The sequence below is a fragment of the Lathamus discolor genome, chromosome 3, assembly GCF_037157495.1.
Source record: "Lathamus discolor isolate bLatDis1 chromosome 3, bLatDis1.hap1, whole genome shotgun sequence".
Classification (NCBI taxonomy): Eukaryota; Metazoa; Chordata; class Aves; order Psittaciformes; family Psittacidae; genus Lathamus; species Lathamus discolor.
Genome location: NC_088886.1, coordinates 103,758,392 through 103,778,829, shown reverse-complemented (window position 1 = coordinate 103,778,829; position 20,438 = coordinate 103,758,392). Strand labels below are relative to the sequence as shown.

General features: G+C 44.1%; 1 protein-coding gene across 20 annotated transcripts in view; it reads left to right on the top strand.

Moving 5' to 3' along the window:
* RTKN2 (rhotekin 2) overlaps positions 1-20,438 on the top strand; it is a 225,283-nt gene that overhangs the window by 114,715 nt on the left and 90,130 nt on the right. Inside the window, exon 6 of one of the 20 annotated variants that reach the window (XM_065670921.1) lies at positions 8,683-8,766. The exons of the other annotated variants lie outside the window; for them this stretch is intronic. The gene's annotated coding sequence lies outside the window, so the exon portion shown is untranslated. The remainder of the gene's footprint in view (positions 1-8,682; positions 8,767-20,438) is intronic. 20 annotated transcript variants of the gene reach the window in all.

Here is a 20,438-nt window from a genome sequence, read left to right as displayed (position 1 = left end):
CACGACTGAGCCGATGAACCCCACATGCTGGCTGCCATTCTGGGCTGAGGGGACTGCTTAAATGGGTATCTGCAAAACAGGCTCTCCCTTTTTACCTTTCCTATGAATTCATCTATTTCTTTATTCTTGTAGTTTTTGTTAATAGTGATATGTTTGAGAATAACACAGTCATGTTGAATGCAAGTGTGTAATTGAGATTGCTATGGTCTCACCTGAGAGAAGGTTCTCACTACCTTCAGAGAAGATGCACAGGGAGGAAATTGCTGCAGTAGCTTCTGTGATGTATTCAGCTTTCCCCTATCAGCTGACCCACAATGCACAAAAGCAATCTTGAAAGTGCTCACATGTGAAGAAACAAACTCAGTTTGGCAGCTCTTGGGATCTGAAATTCACCTGGCCAAGTTCATTCAAGTTTCTTGGTGATTCACGTAGTGCTAGTAGAGAAACAGCAAAGAGGAGTGGGGCTACGTCAGCATGAGGCAGGTAGAAAGCAGGTGTCTTAGCTGGCAGGTAGCCTCTGCACAGAGCAGCAGTGTTGTGACACTTGAGGCATTGCTCCTCCAGGCAGAGTTGGCCCTTAGTTTGGTGTTAAATCTTTAGCAACAATTAAGCAAAGAGGTGATAAAATGAAACGCCTTGCAGAAGGGATCACATGGAAAGTTTGACCAGTGTTTTTGAGACAGGGATTCGTGTGAGTGGGAAGCATTTGTAAACAGTTGGAGATTTTTTTACGCTGCCTAGCTTGTGGTCTCATTGTCCCCAGTGCATGTTACTGTGAGTGCTGTGCATGTGAGCACTATTAGAGAAGGAGATGCATCATACATCATGTTCAAAATTGACTTCTTGCCTTCTACTAGCTTGGCATGAATACAGCAGACCTGTTAATTTTACTGTAAATACTGAGATACACCGAAACAATCAACCAAGCCAGCCATAAACTAGTTTAAAGAGCTTTGCTATGAAGTGATGGCAACAGCTTGAAATGCTCACGTAGTTGTCCGTCAGCCTGGCTAGAGGGTAACTGAGATGTTCCACGTGACTATGAAGAGTACACAATGTCATGCCATAAACAAAGGCAGTCAAATAATACCTGGATGGCCAAGGAAAGAAAGCCTCTTAAGACTACTTGGGAGCTTTTTTAGTATGCTAACCTGTATCTGTGATCCCCAGGGACGTTATATACTTGCCAAATGTAAGCACAGAAATTCAATACTTCATGTGCAGCTACAAAGCAGAAGTGCCATCTGGTCAAAAAAAGAAATACATGCAATACCTAACAGATCTGGGAGCCAAAGAGAAATATCCCATTTCACTGTTAACCATGCAAAATGTGTTTCAGGCAGGATTTATGCCAAATCACCCAGCGTCAGGAGGGATGAAAACCAGCAAATTCAGGCAGGCAGGCTCATTTTAGAGGTAGGCACGATCTCCAGCACATCATAGTTTGAAAGAATGTGTACCGTTTTAGCATAAGGCAAGAAAACACTTGCATTTGGGGATGGCATTAAGAATTGAGCTGCTTTACTGGTGATCTGAGCATGGCCATGTAGCTGCTGTCTGAAGGGAGCTGCTGGCGTACGTGGCTGCTCCTGTAAGTGGACGGTAGGGTGTGTGTGACATGGAGGGAAAATCAAAGCCACCTTTTAGTCATCCTTCCTTTAGCCTTTCTTCTAAGTATTAGGTGTATTATCGGTGCAGTATTGATACATGCAAAGCTTGTGCTGTGTTGATAGTTTGGAAGTTACCCATGAAGTTATTTCTGTACACACCAGGGCACTGACTCAGCTCATTCACAGAAAACTGCTCAAAGATGAAAGTAAATTTATGAAATCTGGGAAGCAAAAGCCCCTCACACACACCACCGTGCCACCCCCTGGCTTTCATTTATCTCTATTTTTAAACCATATAAATGAGTTGTAATGCCAGTCGTTTCGGCAACACAGATGTTTGCAATAAGCGTGCAGTTGGGAAGTGTAAAGTGAAGATGAATGTATCATTATTATGCGTAAGTAAACTTTTGTGGCCCATTTGTCAGATCAAGCTGAATTGTCCTGTCTTTCCAGATTACAAATGGCTGGCATTAAAGCAACAGGTTTTTAAGAAGGCGGGGAAAATGCCTTGCTCTGATTGCTCAATGTAAATAGTTAGTGTGGAAAATTTGCCCAGTCTCTTCTCTCTCAGCTTTGGAAATAAAAGCTTAGGTAAAAGCGTTATTATTTCCAGTCCGAGACCCTGTCCTGTGAGAGGCTGCCAGATCCTTTTCTATCAAGGAGAGGTCATAGAGGCTATCAACTACTGCATCTATGACAAGATGCTCTAGTGATATATAGATGCGTTCTTCCATTTGTTTTTAAGTTGCTCTTAAACACATTTTCTTTGGAGCAATGTTTCAGCCAAACAAGACAGGAAGGTAGATTATTTTTTTTTTTTTTTGCCTTTAAACTAGTGAACATTTTTAAAAGTGAGCTATGCTTCAGTGTTTTTTGGCACACAGAATCCATCTTAATGTGGAGTACATGACAAAAAGTGCCCTGCTTTCTATAGAGATCTTAAGGAGAATGACTGAGCCCCAGTACCACACTGTAAATTAACTATTGTCCTTTGTCAGCATTGAGTTTGCCCCGTCATGTCAAATAACCACAGTTGGCATCCTGTCTATGAGCATGACCCCATTCATTCCATCCACTCAGCAGTGAATAATTCATATAGCAAGTTTTACCCTGGGCAAAATACACTGACATCAAGAGTTACTAAACTATAGTCATTCACGGAACAAAATAGTTATTCATGCTTTCAATGTGAACCATCAAATCTTGCCAGTTAAATTGAAGAATGAATTGAATTAATTCAGTTAACATCTCTGAGCTCACAATGATGTTGCACACTTGCTGTGCTTTGCTTTACTTTCCCCGCTTTTTTTCCAGACTGTTTGTACCTGGAAACTGAAGTGCTGTGCCAAGCAGGTTTTAGTAAGCCCTGTAAAGGAAAACCTTGGGAAATAAGATAATTCCTAAATCATGATACTGTGCCCTGAGATTACAGAGTTTCTTGTGTTACCCATCATCAGCTATTAAATGGTAACGTGGTTCTCAGTATCATTTAATGCAGTTCAGTGAGCAAAGGTTCCTCCTAAACACCGAGACCTGCCTTCCGGTGTGCACCAGGGCAGGGTGCTGTGTCTCCCTCAGCCCTCCTGCTTTGCCTAGAGCAGCCTTGCCTTTCCCCTCTGCAGCGGCTGATGTGCCCCTTGTGGCTGAGAGGAGAGGTGGGCCTGCCCTGGAAGCGGGAGGGACCGGCGGGCCCTCCTGCGTTCTGTGGAACCCTGCCTATCACATTGCTCCCGCGTAATAAATAGATGACAGTGCTGGTCAGATGGCAGAGAAGCGCATGCAAGTGATGGGGAGAAGATGGGATAGGAGGGTATTACACGAAGAGTCCTGTTACCATCAACTCAGACATCTTACCTGTTGTTTCCTTACAAGAAAAGGAAATGACTCTTGTGTGCTGGTAGTGGCTCTTTATGCAGGTCACCACATAACCGCAAGTGCAAGAGATGGCATGAGCCCTCTCAGATGCCTCCTGTGCTGGCAGGCTTTGGCAGGGGTGTCTCAGGCCTGTCACAAAAGCCTGGGGAAGGATTTATGAATGTTTTCTCAAAATCCTGTTACTTGCAGGAAAAAAATGTTCCCGTTGGAGGTTTATCACAAGATGGTAAACAGGGGAAGTGAGTTTTCTTCTGCCATGGCCAAAAGAGCTGGTGGATGGGTGGTGTTGGTACAGACCTGCTTAGTCATATGGCGAGGAGATTGCATTGTTAAACCTCCACTCACGGTGGCTCCATCCTTTGAAATCCTGGTAACACCTAGAAGTGGGATGGGAGTGGCACCTAATTAGGAGGAGTTAATAATTTACTCTTTTGTGAGTGACAGATGTGCTAACAATATTTGCACTGCCGGCTCTCTCCCCTTTCAGCATAACCCCTTTAACCTGTTGCATGCTGGTGATTTTAGGGGTGATGGATGTCCATGACCTCACAAAAGGAACATCTTTTGATTGTGAAGAAATTGTCATATAGTATTTAGCTCTGTGGCTGACAACCTTTTCTCCCCAGCCTGCAGTACTGTCTGTGCCCGCATGCATCCCCTGGCTATTTCAGCCAGTCTTCAACAGCTGTTTCATCTATACTGCACAAGGTCCCTGACATTTTTTGTTTAATTGCTAAGTTTTCTTTCCAGAATGTGTTTAAGTTGTTTTTTTTCTTTTTTTGTTTTTTTTCTTTTTTTTTTTTTTTTTTTAAACAGCCATGGAAAGATGTGGGGAAAAAAAAAAAAAGGAAAAAAGCGTGGTTTACTGCACGTTGGCTACAAGTGAAGTTGTATTCCTGGGGTAGGGATTCATCTGAGGCAAGCTGGATTCTTTGCTGCCACAAGCTGACCTGCCCTATGATCACTGTCAAGCCTAAAATTTGGTTTAAAGTCCTGAGCATCTTCCAAGCTGACAAGTCCTACTTGAAGATGATTTCTTTATGGTTTGGCACAAAATAATTAACTGAAAAATATTTATCGCATCCTTCTGGAAAAATAGATCATATTCCAAAACACCTGCTTCCCTCATAGAAATCACAGTCTCTGATCTGTGTAACGTAACACCAACAAATCCAGGTCACTGCTTTTATTATGATTAGGGATGTACGTGATGCATTGTTTCAGCCTCTGCTCAAGGCCCACTCCTGGTGCCCAAGCAAGTAGGGTGGAGAGAGTCAGTGGAGGGAGTCAGGCTTGGTGCTGGACATCATGTGGCAGGGTCATGTAGAGCTGGGACACTACTGTCAAAGGCTGCAGTGGCTTCATTGCATTAGCATGGTACAGCAAAATTGTGCAAAATTAGCCCGTATCAGTGCTTGATCCTCTGGACAGATTGTCTTGCCTTAGCAGAAGTGTGCTTCCAGCTATATGGGCCCTTGTGCCTTGATGTGAACCACAGCCTCATTTACTGCAAGAATTCAATTCTGTAGGTCTAGGTTATCTAATGGGCATGACTAATCCATCACAGTTTACTTTGGATTGCAGTTCACCCAGAAAAGCTCCCTCAAGGGTTGCAGGGAGCAAGCGGCCATGCATGCCTGGTCTGAGTTTCCACATGTCCCTTCTGACCCTTTGTCCCCTACTGCCCGTGCCCATCCGTGGGAGGTGATAGTCCTTTGGTGACACCTTTCCAGTGCAACTGAGGCAAAGAAGCTCTCTTGAGCCTTCCCCAGCTGTAGTGGAGACAGCAGCTTTTCACTGGGCACTTACCAAAGTTTAATATGCACAGCCCAGTGGCTACCCATAAAACAGAACAGAAAATGACTCCCTCTCCTCCGGTGATCCAGTTTCAAGGGAGATTATATGCCTGTATGGCAAATTCTAGGGGAAGCAGAGTTTTGTGGGGGTTATCTGAGGGCACAGCCTGTGCGTAGTCTTCTTTTCAGGTGAGGTCTATATGAGGTGTGAATTATTCTCATTTTTTAAAAAAGGGAAACTTCTGATTTGCATTTTATTAAACTGGCTTTCTGATCCTGTTTCCTTGAAATTGCTATAGACATGATGCCAGAGGAAAGAGCCCTTGCCCTCTCCCTTGGCAGGCAGAAGCTGCTCCCTTCCCTGGGACGCAGAGGCTGAGGGAGTACTGGACTGGCAAAGAAAGGGCCACTTGTGGCCACACAGACAAACCTCTTTGCTTTCACTTTGGTTATACCTTAATCCTGTGGCATTTTTCAGGACCAAATACTTTCTGACTGTTGGTGATTTTATTTTCGTTTTAAGCTGGCAGAAGAAGGCATGAGCAGAGTCAGCGAATCCTGTTAGGGTGGTGAGACACTGGAATCGGTTGCCAGGGAGGTTGTGAGTGCTCCATCCCTGGCAGTGTTCAAGGCCAGGTTGGATGAAGCCTTGTGTGGGATTGTTTAGTGTGAGGTGTCCCTGCCTATGGCAGGGAGGTTGGAACTAGATGATCTTGAGGTCCTTTCCAACCCTAACTATTGATTCTATGATTAAAACTAGACAAATTCAGGCTCAGAAAAAGGTGCACCATCAGGGCAGTTTGTGTAGGGATTCAGTGGCTTTTCCATCACTTGAAGACTTTAAACTGAGCCTGCATGTACTGTATAATAGGCTTATAGCAGAACTTGCAGACTTGATTTGGAATTGCTCGAGTGAGATTGTTTTTGTCTGTTTTGTGCAGCTGGACAGACCAGATGGCCAGAAAAGCAATGAAAATAACTCCCCCTAAGACTTCTGTGTTTAAATAAGCAAACAAACAAACCCCTTGAAAATCATATTCATGCATACAAATGGATGAAAATTACAAGTCCTTTAGCAATAGTAGAAAAGGAAATGTTTATGTGTGCTGTAACTGACAGCTTTTGGTACTCCAGACACAGGATAATTTTCAGGAAAGCATGGTAAACTGCTCGTGCTGAGAAGGACAGGGTTAAGATGTGATTTTCGGTGAATGACCCCCATGCCCTGCAGTCCCATGGTGTTGGCAGGAGCAGACCTCAGTGATGCATCCCTGCTCTCTGAGTTTTGGCATCCCACTCACACCTAAGCGGGGTGCGAAAGGTCTCTGAGACCCAGCAGCTGGAGGGGTGCGGAGCAAGGCTGCCCCAACTAGGCAGCATGTGGGGAGGCTGAGCTCCTCTTTAAACCAAGCTGCCCAATGTGGGTCAGTCTGTATAGCCTTCTGAGTGCTTGGATCAGGCCTTTCTCTACCAGTAGCCAATCTGGAATGGCACCAGCCCTCCCGAAGAATGTCAATGAGCAGTTGGAGCTCTTCATTAGAGAGAACCTAATTAGACATTTATTATTTATGTGATTTTACATTAATGGCCTGGCAACAAGATTTATTTCTCAACTTATTTGTTTCACAATGTGGTTTTTTCAGCAATCAATTGATATTTGGTTAGCTTAATAACTATCTTGTTAGAATTAAATTAAATGCTACTCTGATTTAACTGTATTAAAATAAATGTTGTCATTGTTAATTAAATGCAAATAACTATTTAAATTGTGGCAGTGCTTCATTGAGTTGCCACTGTTGGGTGGAAGGATGTTGGAAGAACATGAGGCGGGGGATGGCAGGAGGTGCTGGGACCCCCAGCTAGCATTGGCACGGCTAGTGGAAACTTCCCTCTGTCTCTATCAGGTCCTGTTTGATAACCACAATACTGTATGAAAGCAAAGTTTCTCTGATTAAATAGGAAAGACGTTTTTTAACTTTCACTCTCTGACATGTCCACTAAGCTAGAAAAAAGTTAGTCTGGCTATGAGCATCTAAGAGCAGAGGCTGGTCCCTGGTATCTGAATAAAGGTTTTTGCAGACAATGAATTAAATCAAGGGATCCTCAAGCTTTCCCTGCAGCGTGGGACAAAGCTTGACAGAAAGGTGGTCCCCATGCTTATTCATTTCCTGGCACTGTGGGGTCCCACATGCAGAGGCCTGAGTCCCCCACCTCACAGAAATGGATGGAGGTAGGGATAGCAAGAGGACTCCTCTGTAGGTTCCCGCTATGTAAATGCCTGTCCTTCCAACCTCCCCATCATGCCTCATTTCTCTGGCAGCTAGTAAGCACAGACATGGAAAAAAATTTCAGTGAGTTTGGACTGGAAATGAGGATTAGTGAGCACATAAGCAACCCATTTGCCATAAACTTCTGCTACTCCTTAGGTCTGAGAAGGAATCTCTGGGTGCAGGCGGGGGGTTACCAAACACAGGCAAACTTGTCTTCTTCAGTGAATCAGACAGGGGTAAGGGAAGGCTGTGGATCTTTGCAGATCTTTCCATCTCTGTATATGAAATCAGTGATGTCCATACAAAAGTTCAAAGCTTTCCATGGCTATGGATGCCTACATGAAATTGTAGAATCAGCAGCTGGAGTCATTGGGAAGAAAGTCCTGATGTGTTGCCAAAGCTTTATACTGAATCTACGCAAGCTAAAATGCATGACATGCAGGGTTGATCTAGTTTCCTTTGCAGTCATCGCTGATACCGCCTGTGATTGCAGCAAGAGCCGTGGCAGGGCTGCCATTGTGAGAGAGAGAGAAGGTGAATGCAAAGCCTTCTCTCTTAAGTAGGGTCAGGCATACGTCCCTGCATTCAGAGGGGTCTGAAAGCTTCCCAAAACAAAAGAGAAAGTGAGGACTTGGTGCTGCACAAGCAACTGGTTTTGTCTATTTTAATGTGCAAATAAATTGTCCGTTTGTATCCTTAGTGGCAAAATTTGTATGCACAAGTCCTTGTTAATGAGTTTCAAGTACTGCAAGAATACTTGCATGTACAAAGTTGGAGCAATGCCCACAGAGTAACCCTTGAAATAAGTAGCTGCAAAAACGGTCAGTCACAGGGTGAGTTGCCAGTCCTTCTCTCTAAAAGCATGAACACATCCAGGCATTTAATATTCACACAAACTGTTAACCACCAGTGGTTCAGCAATGAACAAACTCAGAAACCATGCTGCACTTTGTAACACTTGTATTTTTGCCCACGTGTATTACCAGTTACTGACAAAAGTGCAAGGAGCACACATGCATGCTATAGGGAGAAGTTATTCAAGATGAAGTACAGTACTGGATCTGCATTCCATCCACAGTCCGAACATAGGCATTTCATCACATAAATGTGATCTCTTCTTTTTCTTTTTAGTTTGCATTTCTGGATATAATGATGCAACAGACCTAAGCCTGGGTGATACAACAGACAGGATGAGGAATCAGGAAAAAAAAACAAGTGAGTGAAGTTCAGCTCAGAATGAAATGTCCAAAGATTTAAACTTGGTGGGGTTTTTAATAAAGTTAGATGAACAACATATGATGCCTTGTGCTGTATTAATCTTCCAGTGCTTGAAGCTTCACGTGATTTTCCAGCAGCTTTCGTTTATTGAATTTCCTGCTTAGATTTTTAGTGAAAAGCAAGGAAGATTATGAAACATCCCCTTTTTAATTCTAATTTAATTGCATTCAATTAGCTAAATACATCATTTGCTACAACTTCAGTTAATACATTGTTAAATATTATTTTTACAATAGTGTGCCAAATGACATATTAATAATATTTGGTGTCATTAGCACTAGATTACAAAAATATTTGCATACTGCTTATTAGGATGTGATATGGTGCGTTTCCGCATTGGCTGACTATGTAGGTGACTAAGGATTGTGAAATAGTTCTCGACCCAGACCCTGGATTTTAAAGCTTCCAGATTTGTTTGCTCATTTTTAAAAAATAAAAATTAAATTCAAGTTCCTGACACAGTTTTTGTGGCATGGATTTCCAGAATAAGTGCATTCAGCCTTACTCCTGTTCAGACTACACTTTCATAATTATACTTGGCCTGCCCCAATTCCCTGAAATTTGGTTTCCTTATTCTTTGGTTTTTAGTCTGCCAAGAATGATGAGGGGAAAATTGATCCTGCCTTGGGGATGAGGGACTGGAGTAAATGACTTCCATGAGGCCTTTCCAGCCCTGTTTTCCTTTGATCCTGCATGGCCTGGAGCTGTCATGCATCCAGCTAGCTTGTGGTGGATTCAGAGCAAACCAGTGTCCACAAATGGCTGAAGCTTCTGTACTGAGAAAGTACAGTGCAGATCCAGCCATCACTGGGTGTTTTTGTAACAGTTCAACTGCTGGTGAGACAGGGAGATGCAGGGCTCCCTCCTGGGTCACTTGTCCTCTTGTTACTGCTGCTGTCCTAAGGAATTTAGTACTGGGTTGGTTCCCTGGCCTCCAGGCTTCTTGCTGAACCCTATGGTTCTTGATGCCCCCTGGCTCGAGGGGGCTACTGGGGTGCCTGACTGCGCCGAACGCTCTTTGCTGGTGGGTCTGGGTCGTACAACATTTGACAGTAATGCACTATGCTGCAATTGCAGAAAATTTGAAGGTGCTGCCTGATGTTGCACAGCACAGAAAACCAGTGGCAGCTTGTGCTGAGGCGTGCCAGCCAGTGGCATACCGGAAACATCAGGATAATGTAAGAGGGACTTAAACTGCTAGATTTCATCCTAGGTTCAAACTTTGTTTCTCTCAACCCAAGGGACGGCTCACTCCAGGGCTTTGGTCTGGCCCAAAAGTGATGACAGGAAGCATTTGCAAACTTGAAATGACATTTGGCTTTCTAGGGCCACCCAGTCTTTGGGCTTGCCTTTCTAGGTCTACAAGTACTTCCAGGTGTTTGGGGCAGAGCCATATGTAAAACACCGTTTTCAAGAGCAATAGCGCTCTGCCTCTTGTGCTGTCTGTAGCACGGAAGTAACAACAAACAGGAAACCTTAGGGATGAGGTTCAGACAGGTATATATAGGTTCTAGTGACTAACTGGAAACACCAAAGATTAATGACTTTAGAAAAATCAAGGTGAGGTGTTACTTTAATTGTGGTGCCAAGTTCTGAGTTGATAGAGCTGGAGGCTGGAGCTTCTACGTGTGCTGAGCAGATACTGCAGCTGCAGCAAAGCAGTAGCACTTGGTATTAGCTTGGAGAAGAGGAGACTGAGGGGTGACCTCATCAATGTTTACAAATATGTAAAGGGTAGGTGTCAGGATGATGGAGCTAGGCGTTTTTCAGTGATATCCAGTGATAGGACAAGGGGCAATGGGTGTAAACTGGAGCATAGGAAGTTCCACGTTAACATCAGGAAGAACTTCTTTACTGTAAGAGTGACAGAGCACTGGAACAGGTTGCCCAGGGGGTTGTGGAGTCTCCTACACTGGAGATATTCAAGGCCCGCCTGGACAAGTTCCTGTGTGATGTACTGTAGGTTACCCTGCTCTTGCGGGGGGGTTGGACTAGATGATCTTTTGAGGTCCCTTCCAACCCTTGGGATTCTGTGATTCTGTGATTCTGTGATTTGTAATTCACTTTGCAGTAGCTGCAATTCAAGAAATGCACAAGCTCTGCTCCATAGCTGCCTTTATTCTTCTTACAGATCATCCCCAGCAAGAGGAGAGTTTAATCTACATTTTACGTCAGTCCTTCAGCTGAATACCTGTATCTGCACTGGCAGTAACCCCAGGCAGGCAGTAAGGCTGTGAAGGCTGTTTGACAGCTGTGGGGTGTAAGGATGAGCTCACGGAGAAAGAACAATTGCTTTGGCTTTTATTGTGTCCTTCTGGAATTTTGTTCAAAAGTTAAACTCCAGGATGCTGGCAGAAGGTTTCTTTATTTCTTTCCTTTTTTTCTTTCTCTCTCTTAGCATCTTGAGAGAAAAGTGTTTAACAACACGTCTTAATAGAGTGAAAAGTAAGTAACAACAGAGAGCAAGCAGAGAGAGGTGAGGTGAACATGAGCTAGTTTCCGCAGCCTTTGACAGCTCATCTGTTGGGAATAATGAGTAATTTATGTAGCATTCCCCACTTCAGATTATCGAGTGGCTAGACTGAAGCTGGGAAACACTCCAGGTCTAAATCAGATACAAAAAAGGGGATATTTGTAGTCCTTTGTGTATTCCTTTATTGTATTCATTTTTATTAATTTCCTGACACTGAAAATATTTGGGGTGGGGAAGACAAGGTTTCACATCCCACACTCTGTACTACTCTGTAGTAGTCACTCAGGGTGTCGGGGTCAGCAAATCCATGGCAGGTCTGTGAGGCTGCATTGTTGGCTTTGGATGAGATCCTGGCATTGGGTACTCTGTCTGGATCTTCTCCATGATCCATCACATTCTTGAGCCCAATGCTGATCAGTGAGAATAAACTGAAGAAATAATTTACATTTAGTTTACCATCAGGGAAGGGTCACTGTGAAGTACCACCAAATCATTTGCTAGTCTACAAGGAAGTCAGCCTGCCTCTTCATGTCCAGACTGACACTCAGCTGGTTCTGGTTTGGCCCAAAATCTGGGCTCCCAGAGGACGGCCACTTCCTCAGCAGAAAGCACAATGAAGGCAAAACTGCAGTCTCTTTCTCTGCAGTCTCAGCCCATACATAGCTATGTGTCTGGTGGACAGCCTGAATTTATAACCTGGTGGCAATACATACAGTCCCAGTTTCACACATAGACTCAGCATTGCTATGGGTGCCTTGTCCTGCCCTAGTAGGGAAGGATGAAAACCAGAGAAGTGTTTGGCCCAGGGGAGTGGCTTCTCCCAGCTGGCCCAGCATGCTGAAGACCAGTTCTTGCTTTGGAGCAGCCCAAGGAAATACAATTAGGTCTTAGCAAATTCAGAAAGCAGTGTTTTCCTTAAAAAGCTTCAGAAAGATGCTGAGGAAGAGGGTGATCCAGATGACTGCAGATGCTGGCCCAATCAGCTGTTACCTGAGAGCTGATCAGCTCAGCCCCATCCCTGCTCCCAGCACAGCTCCTCTGTCTAACAGAGATGCTTACGTGGGGTGAGACCATGCTGTATGGTCTGAATGTGCCAGGGAAGCCAGGGTAACCTGCTCAGACACCTGAGAATCCTGTGCCTGCCTGTATCCTACCCGCCTTCCTCACTTCATGCACCTGGGTTTTGGTGGGGAGAAGCTGCAGGGTGGTTGGCCTCCTCGCACCTTTGACTTCTTCAGAAAGTGTGTGAAGAAGGGCTCTGCCAATGGAGAGCAAACAGGGGCTCAGGGGGACTCTGGGCAGTGCTTACAGCTACTGCAAGCCTTTTGGCTGTATTTTTTGTTAGCATTTGTAATTACTCAACTAATTGTGAATGTCCTTTTGTGCTTTTGCCTGAAGAGAAATGATACACAGTAGACTGGGAAATGTCTCCTGTTCTCTAAAAAATTAGACAAAAAGAACCAACAAAATCCAAAAAACTGCTTAAAGGCCTTTTTCTACTGCAACTATTCTAGTATAAAGGGTTAGGAGAGCTTTTGTTGGGGGGGGGGAAGGAATTTCAGCTTGCAATATATTTTGCGTGATTTGCTTCTAACAAAATCACGTTACCATTAACACTGAGGGACATATTACTTTACAGATTGCAAACAACCTTTTTTGGTAACTATTAAACAAATTTAAATGTGTCCTAATTACATTTATTCACAGCAGTTAAGATTATTGGAACTAATGTTACTTTTCCATTGGAAATCTTTATAGCAAATTTAGCATTTCCGTTAGTTTCCAAACAGGTATGTCCTAGAAAGAAATACACCAACAATTCCTCTGAGCCTGACTCTCTCCAACTGCAATCCTTTCACACCGTTGCATCCATCTTTTGTAAACAACGTTACTCGCTCCTGTTTTATACCAGTGCAGCCAGAAATAGCATTAGGTCTTTTACCTCCAGTCAACGTTATTCGGGATTAATCCTCTTTGGCAGAGGCAGCAACCAGCTCACTGCCAGCTGTTGGCAGGTGGCTGTGAAGCACTGGAGTTGGTGTCAGTTTCAGGAGTTGCAAATGCACAGTGTTCAACAGAGAAGTATTATAAATTTCTTTGAAATGAGTGAGTGCACTTAAAATTTAGGGCAGCTGTTAGGATGTGTCCTCTGTACTCTCATGAGCATTTGGTAGCTGTTAAGGGAGGAAACTGAGAATGAACTATCTATTTTTTTCCATTCTCATGCCAATTTACTGTATTAGCATCTCGGTATCTCAGTTTGGCTGTAAAATGGCGAAGTTACTCACCTGGACACTCCACCACAAAGGATATCTAATACCCTGCAACAGTGATGTTGTGACTGTGATTATACCAGCCTCCATCAAAAGGGCTGGAAGTGGTTAAAGGAGTGTTCATTATCCTAATTTTGTAAATGGGGAAAGTGAAACAGAACTATGGTGACCTGTCAGAGACAGTAAGCAGCAGGAACCAGACTTCTCTATGCCTCTCCTGTGGGGCATTACATGCAAAGTCTGGGCAAGCAGTGGGGACACTGCCTAAGGCAGGAGTCTTTGTGTACATTCTGAAATACCATGGCTCAGCACACAGCACACAGCTTTAGGATATTGGCTTGCCTGTGTGCAGGGGTGGCTCCTGCAGAACCTTCTTGGAGGGCTTGTGGGTGAGATCAACCATATTCTCCTTATGGGATTGGGGCTGGTTCTGTCTGTTGCTGTAAGAAGAGAAATATCCATAGTTCTCCTCTCTAGTATTTGATATTAAGATTTTCATAATGCAGTTGTTTATGTGCTCTTCCTCGCCTTGTTCTCCTCTCAATATAAATCTACATTTTCCCTCCTTTCAAGCAAAAGGCTAGTATTTCTTTCAATCCCACACAAACTAAACCTAGAATACCTGCAGTTAGCTTAAACACCTCTAACAAAACCTCTATATTTTGCAAAGAGTTGGAGGCAAGATGATGTAAAGTGACTCATGGTTTATATACAAGTATATGAAAGCCAAACTAGCCTTTGGATAGCTATGGATAATTCTTTCCGTCCCATAAAGACTGGTAGTTCATACTGTTTTTCATATTTTAGTTTCTGGGCTTTCATACCTATTATGGTATTTATTTAAAATAACAAGCTATGTGAGTCTGTCCAATTCCCAAGAACCCCACTGCCACTGTTCATTACAAGCTATGATTAGTGACAGGATTACATTGTTAATGTCTGCAGGTATTCTGAATATTAGACCTGTCTCTTGTATGCAGTTCTCACTTCTGGTTACCTGGGAGTTGTCTCATGTATTCCCTCACCTCAACCTTTACCAACCAGAAATTATACACTTGTAAAACAGGCATGCTGTTCTGTTACAGTGAATCAATGGCTTTGCTCTCAGTCCTCTTTTTGTGTGCTATTAAAACCAAAAGTTTTTCTACATACAGCATGACTGCTGTTGCTGATTGAAAGTTTGTGTAGATTTTGTACTGAATCCTCAGCACAAAGGCTGAAGGTTAAGTTTGCTGATGGCTTGTAGTTCCGAGGTAGGTGTCTTTGAAGCTGCAAGTGTGAGAGGAGGATGCAGCATTGTGTCTTGGTATCCGCCTAGAAAAGGACTGGGTGGTGGACTAGAGTCTGGTTTCCATTGGTCTCCTGAAGACTGAGTTTTATATGCTAGTGCAAGCTGGTGTTGACTTGGACGATGTTTCAGGTGCTCAGCTGAATTTTTGGCCAACTTGTGATGTAGATCTAGTGTTCCAATTCATCTGTAACATCACTAGAATATAACTTAATTTTCCCATTATCCTGTACTTTCATTAAAAAACCTCATATATTTAAAACTTATGGCTTCAGTTTCAAATTCTACAAGGAGAAGCAACCTGGCTATTGGGGCTCCTTGAAAATCTAGGACAGCCCATACCATCCTGCAACAGCCACAAAGGCTTGTTAAACAGCAAGGACTTGTGGTCCTGGAGACTGGGTACATTGAATCAGATTAGAAATGCTTTGAATTGTTTGCTGCAAGATGTGTATAGCCTAGCATGGAGTGGTTACCTTTCTTCTTAATGCAGTCTTCATAAATTTGTGCACTGCCTCATGGTACCTGCACAATGTGATGAGTACATGGTCTCTTGGTGGAGTCCTATAATGTGGTTTTTGGAGTATGGTGGCAAGGAGAAGCACTTGCCACACTCATAGTACAGTGCTCAAAAGACAGGTTCAAGCTCGTCTGTCACCAGAATTTACTTCCATGGCAAACTGAGCTGCAGATAATCTAAACAGGATGCAGAAGATTTTAGTCCCTATATCACTGCAAGACGAACAAGACAGCCTGAGTTACAGTGGAAAGAAGCCCTCATGCTGAGCCCATATTTACAGGATTTTCATTTCTTTCTTGCCAAGTTGACCAAAGTGAAACCAATCTGCCTCAAATTTCATAGTCAAGATTTTGTGCCAAGATTATATATAAAGTGGGTCAGCTATTCAGAGCTGGTAATTTACGTGAATATAGGATTTGTACTGATTTGTTGTTATCTAAAATTACTAATGTTTCATAAAAACACATTTCTGCTTGTGGATTGCTCCAAGAGTGGCAAACACTGCATTTTTACTAGCTTGTCACTCTCTGGCACTGCTTGTGGGTGACCGGTCAGTTCAGCCAGGCAGGCCTGTCTCCCTCCTTGGATGCTGGTGGTTGAGGCATGGACAGGTAGGGTGGCCCTTGAAACACTCCAGGGGAGAGTGGGAGTAATTTCTGGAGTGCAGGAGGAGCTATGCCATCTAATTTAAAACATTTTTAGGGCATCTAATGTTATTTGGAAAAAACCTCTAACCTTTTAAATACATATTTGAAACCATTAAGCCCCTTGAAACTTTCTTGGGGTAGGAAACAGCTGATTGTCAGGCTTGTATGCAGACAGGCTGAGGAAGTTGGGGCTGTTCAGCCTGGAGAAGAGAAGGCTGCGTGGGGACCTAATAGCAGCCTTCCAGTATCTGAAGGGGGCCTATAGGGATGCTGGGGAGGGACTCTTCGTCAGGGACTGTAGTGACAGGACAAGGGGTAACGGGTTAAAACTTAAACAGGGGAAGTTTAAATTGGATATAAGGAGGAAATTCTTTCCTGTTAGGGTGGTGAGGCACTGGAATCGGTTGCCCAGGGAGGTTGTGAGTGCTCCATCCCTGGCGGTGTTCAAGGCCAGGTTGGATGAAGCCTTGTGTGGGATGGTTTAGTGTGAGGTGTCCCTGCCCATGGCAGGGGGGTTGGAACTAGATGATCTTGAGGTCCTTTCCAACCCTAACTATTCTATGATTCTATGTTGAACTCATCAGTGTAATAAAGATGGGCATAATGAGTACATGGAATTTGTTAATACCTCACCATAGCTTGGGTCATTTTGCATCCCTGACATTGCCTGTGGCTTGAGCAGGAGCCTGCCATGCACAGGACTGCAGGTAACATTCACCTGCCATGGCTCCCAGACATTCATGGTCCATCCTCTCTCCCTCTCCCTCCTTTCTCCCATGCCTTACTGCCCTGCAAAAGGCAGAAAACCCTTTGCTCCAGGGCAGGCTGTGGGGCTTAGGTGTCTCCTTGTGGAGGGGATGAGTCCTCTGTAACCCCTGTTTTAGAGGTACCCTTACTGGCTTGCGTGGTCTTCAATAGACTCCAACCCACAGGCATGGCGGAGCATCAAGCAGCAGATGGGTGCCCACTAAAAGCAAAAGGCCATTTGGCATGTGGTCATTAGCCGTTGCTGAGTGCATTAGTCCTCTTATGTCTTTCAGAAAGTCATCATTTTATAACAGAAAATTGCTATTTTGTTCCAAGTAGATTTAATTTCTATAATAAGAGCAAACCCCCTTAATTATGACTATGAAGAAGCAGAATATTATGTGCTTAATAGGAAGGGCAGTAGCTATAAAGCTCACAGAAGGGGATGGAATGGGGAAGAGGAAATGGGGCTGGCTGTGGCATGGTGCAGGGTATGGCCCTGCACTAGGATGGCTGCATGGGTGCCTCGCAGCCCAAGAGGTTTGTGGCCAGAGAGTTGCTGCCCAGTGCTGCTGAGGACACAGAAAGGTATGCTTGGCCTCTTCTGGCACCAGTGCTTTTATCTCCACATGCCAAAATCCCTGTGCTTTACCAGCCTGCCCTGTGCCCCAGCTTTCGGCTACTGTTACAGGAAACTCGGCGGCCAGTGGACTGTGGTGGATGTTGTGCAGATTTGGCTCTGTCAGAAAAAGAAATTTTGATCATTTATGTTCAGTTTGTGTGATTTTTGGATTGGCTTAGCTACTGATGCTACCTTTGTTGCTAGCACTCTCTTGAGTGACCGCCAGTAGCATGTCATTTGTTGGTCTCCTCTTCATGCACAATCTCTAGTTAATTAAATGATACTTCCATGTATTTGGTAAAGACCTCTAATTAATGTATAACTCAAGCTGAGGTCAGATGAAGTGGGCTGTCTCTGGTAACAGCAGAGCATGTGTAAGTGGCACACACACAAAAGGGATGTGAACGGTGAGGAGGGTGTGAACTTCTCCCGTGCAGCGGGGCAGGGACGGATAACGCGCTGCCCCAATTCATTGTCAGCCATCACCACCTAGTGGCAAAAAAGCCCCGTCTGGAGTAATCTGCCAATTCAGTCTCCTTTAAAGGAGTTTTTTTTTTGTTTGTTTGTTTGTTGTTTTTTTTTTTTTTTGGGGGGGGGGTTGGGTTTTTTTGTTTGTTTGGGTTTTGGTTTTGGTTTGTTTTATTTTATTTTATTGTTTTTTTACCTAAAAAGCGGATTTTCAGCTAGAGTACACATTTACTGGGCTGATTTTGGACCCACACTGGCTTTTAAGGCAACGTGAAATTTCCTTCTGCTCAGGGAGCCGCTTCTGCTTTGTGCAAACTGACATCTGAACTGACTTGTGTTGTCTCCTAGACACCTTGACTGTGTACATGAATGAAATGGGAGTGTTTCAGCTTTTGCCCAGGAGGTGAACAGACCTTTAACACCCCCCAGAGTCACACATAATATAACCCAAATACCAAAATCCAAGGAGATGGTGATCTGTGATATGGGTTTTCAACAAAAGGAATAGAAGCCCTTGTCCCTAAAGCAAAAAAAAAAATCATCTGATTCCCAAGTCCTTTAATGGTGTACCCTAGAAAACAAGGGTGGAAATACTATATAGTATTGAGGTAGCATGGGTACCTCCATTTCCTTGTTAGCAAATGGTAAACAAAACTCAGAAGTTAATTACTGAAGCCCACATAAAGAACAGATGGGAACAGAAACCATATTGCTGTCCTGGTCCCCTCTTTAGCACGTGTGGCATTAATCTGTTTCAACTGCTTCAGACACATCTTCCTTTTCATTCTTCCCAACCATGCCTCTGGAAGCTCAAACTTCTGCCTGTCCCCTGACAAATGTTCTTCCTGGTTCAGTGGGACACGGGTTTTTGTGTTATGCCTGTTGCCCTCAGCTGCCCCCCTTGGAGGGGAGTGTGCAAGTGAAATCCAGGTAATGGATTTCAAAATATTCTGTGCAAACCCTAGGCAGGCTTGGGAAGTAGCAGCCATGCCAGCTGCTACACAGCTACACAGTCTTGCCAAGGAGCCAAAGAGTCATGGCTCGTGGCATGGAAATGGTTTCAGTACCTATAAATCTGAATTGCTTTGGCTGCTGTTGCCAGGCTTTTGAGTGATGCCTGATCCATCTCTTGCCTCCTCAGGCTAATCCCATGAAGGGCCTCTGCTCGGGGGTGGTCCTGGCATATCTTGGCACAAACACCACAGCATACCCTGGCGGCATGCAAAATTAGTGACTTTCGCGTGCTCCTCTTAACAGGTGCCTGCACAAAGCTTCAGAGGGTGGGATAATTAAACCTCTATACCCTGGGCCTTGGGATGGTTGGTAGGCCAAGCAGGCTGACACAGGAGGAATTAAAAGCTCACTGGTGGGTGAGTTTCCCAGCACAAGCCTCACAGATTTGTGGTTATGCTGGTCCATGATAAATTATTCCAGTTTTTCTGGCTCTATTTTCTTCCCCATGAGAAAAATTTAAAAAATACCTTCTCAGCCTACCATTTTCTGCAAGGGGGGGGAATTGCTGAAAATTTGCTTCAGATGAGTATGTTCTGTGATGCCAAAAGTGATTTTCAGTGGCAGGTGTGTATACAATTCATGAACTAGCTTGTTGGTAGTTTTATTTTGAAAAGTTTATTTTGGGGTATCTAATAGTGATACAATCTTAATGAAGAGTAAAATCAGAACAAAAAACAACCCTCCTCAAGTTGGTTTCTTGACTCTCTCGTAGCGCACGTAACTGAGCTGTAGTTCGCGTGTATGTGTATGTGCATGTATACCGTGTGGTTCAAGTGACCAGTGTTCAGCCTCCCCTCTCATAAAAGTACCCCGAACAGTGCTGCCTGGGGGGAGATCAGAAATCCTTTTGGGAGCAGGGGTCTTTGATGCCTGCCTGAGCTGTACTTCACTGAAGGGCAATTACCATATATATAATATTCTTAAGAAAATACCTCTGAAGTATAGGATGGTCAGCCAAGGTTACCCTCGTTCTCCAGCTAAGGTCCAGTGGGCTGCATGTGTTTTCTGATAAACACACACTTTTGACCTTTCTGTGTTGGTCTACTCTATGTTTGCAAACAGGCATGAGATGCTCAAATGGCAACATGAGGTCTTACCACCTGGGTGGCTTAAAAGCTGGCAGAGCAAGTGGGATGCTATGTCAGGGACAAAAGCCTGAGCAACCATCTGGTCCAGAGATGTGGCTGCAGCAGAGAATATCAGAGCATCAACTCTGCAGACTGCTGAAAGGCAGGGCCTCTTTTATCCCAGCACATCCAGCCTCCATGCAAGGCTTCGAGTTACCATTCAGGTAATTGAAACTGACCACATAGCTGCGTGCTGTAAGATCGAGATCTCTTGCACTGCACACAGCTGTGTATTCACACAATGCCTTTTGTGTGTACGGCCCCAAAGTGCATTTAATCTAAACACAAGACTGTTGCCTGGCCTTCTGCTCTCTGGGTTGGCTTAAAAGTACATGAAAGTGTAATCATGGCTGGAATAGACAGGTTGAGTTTTGCTGGGGTGTGAGTAAATGCCAGTATCTTGCATGTGCGGTGTAGTATTTAATGCTCT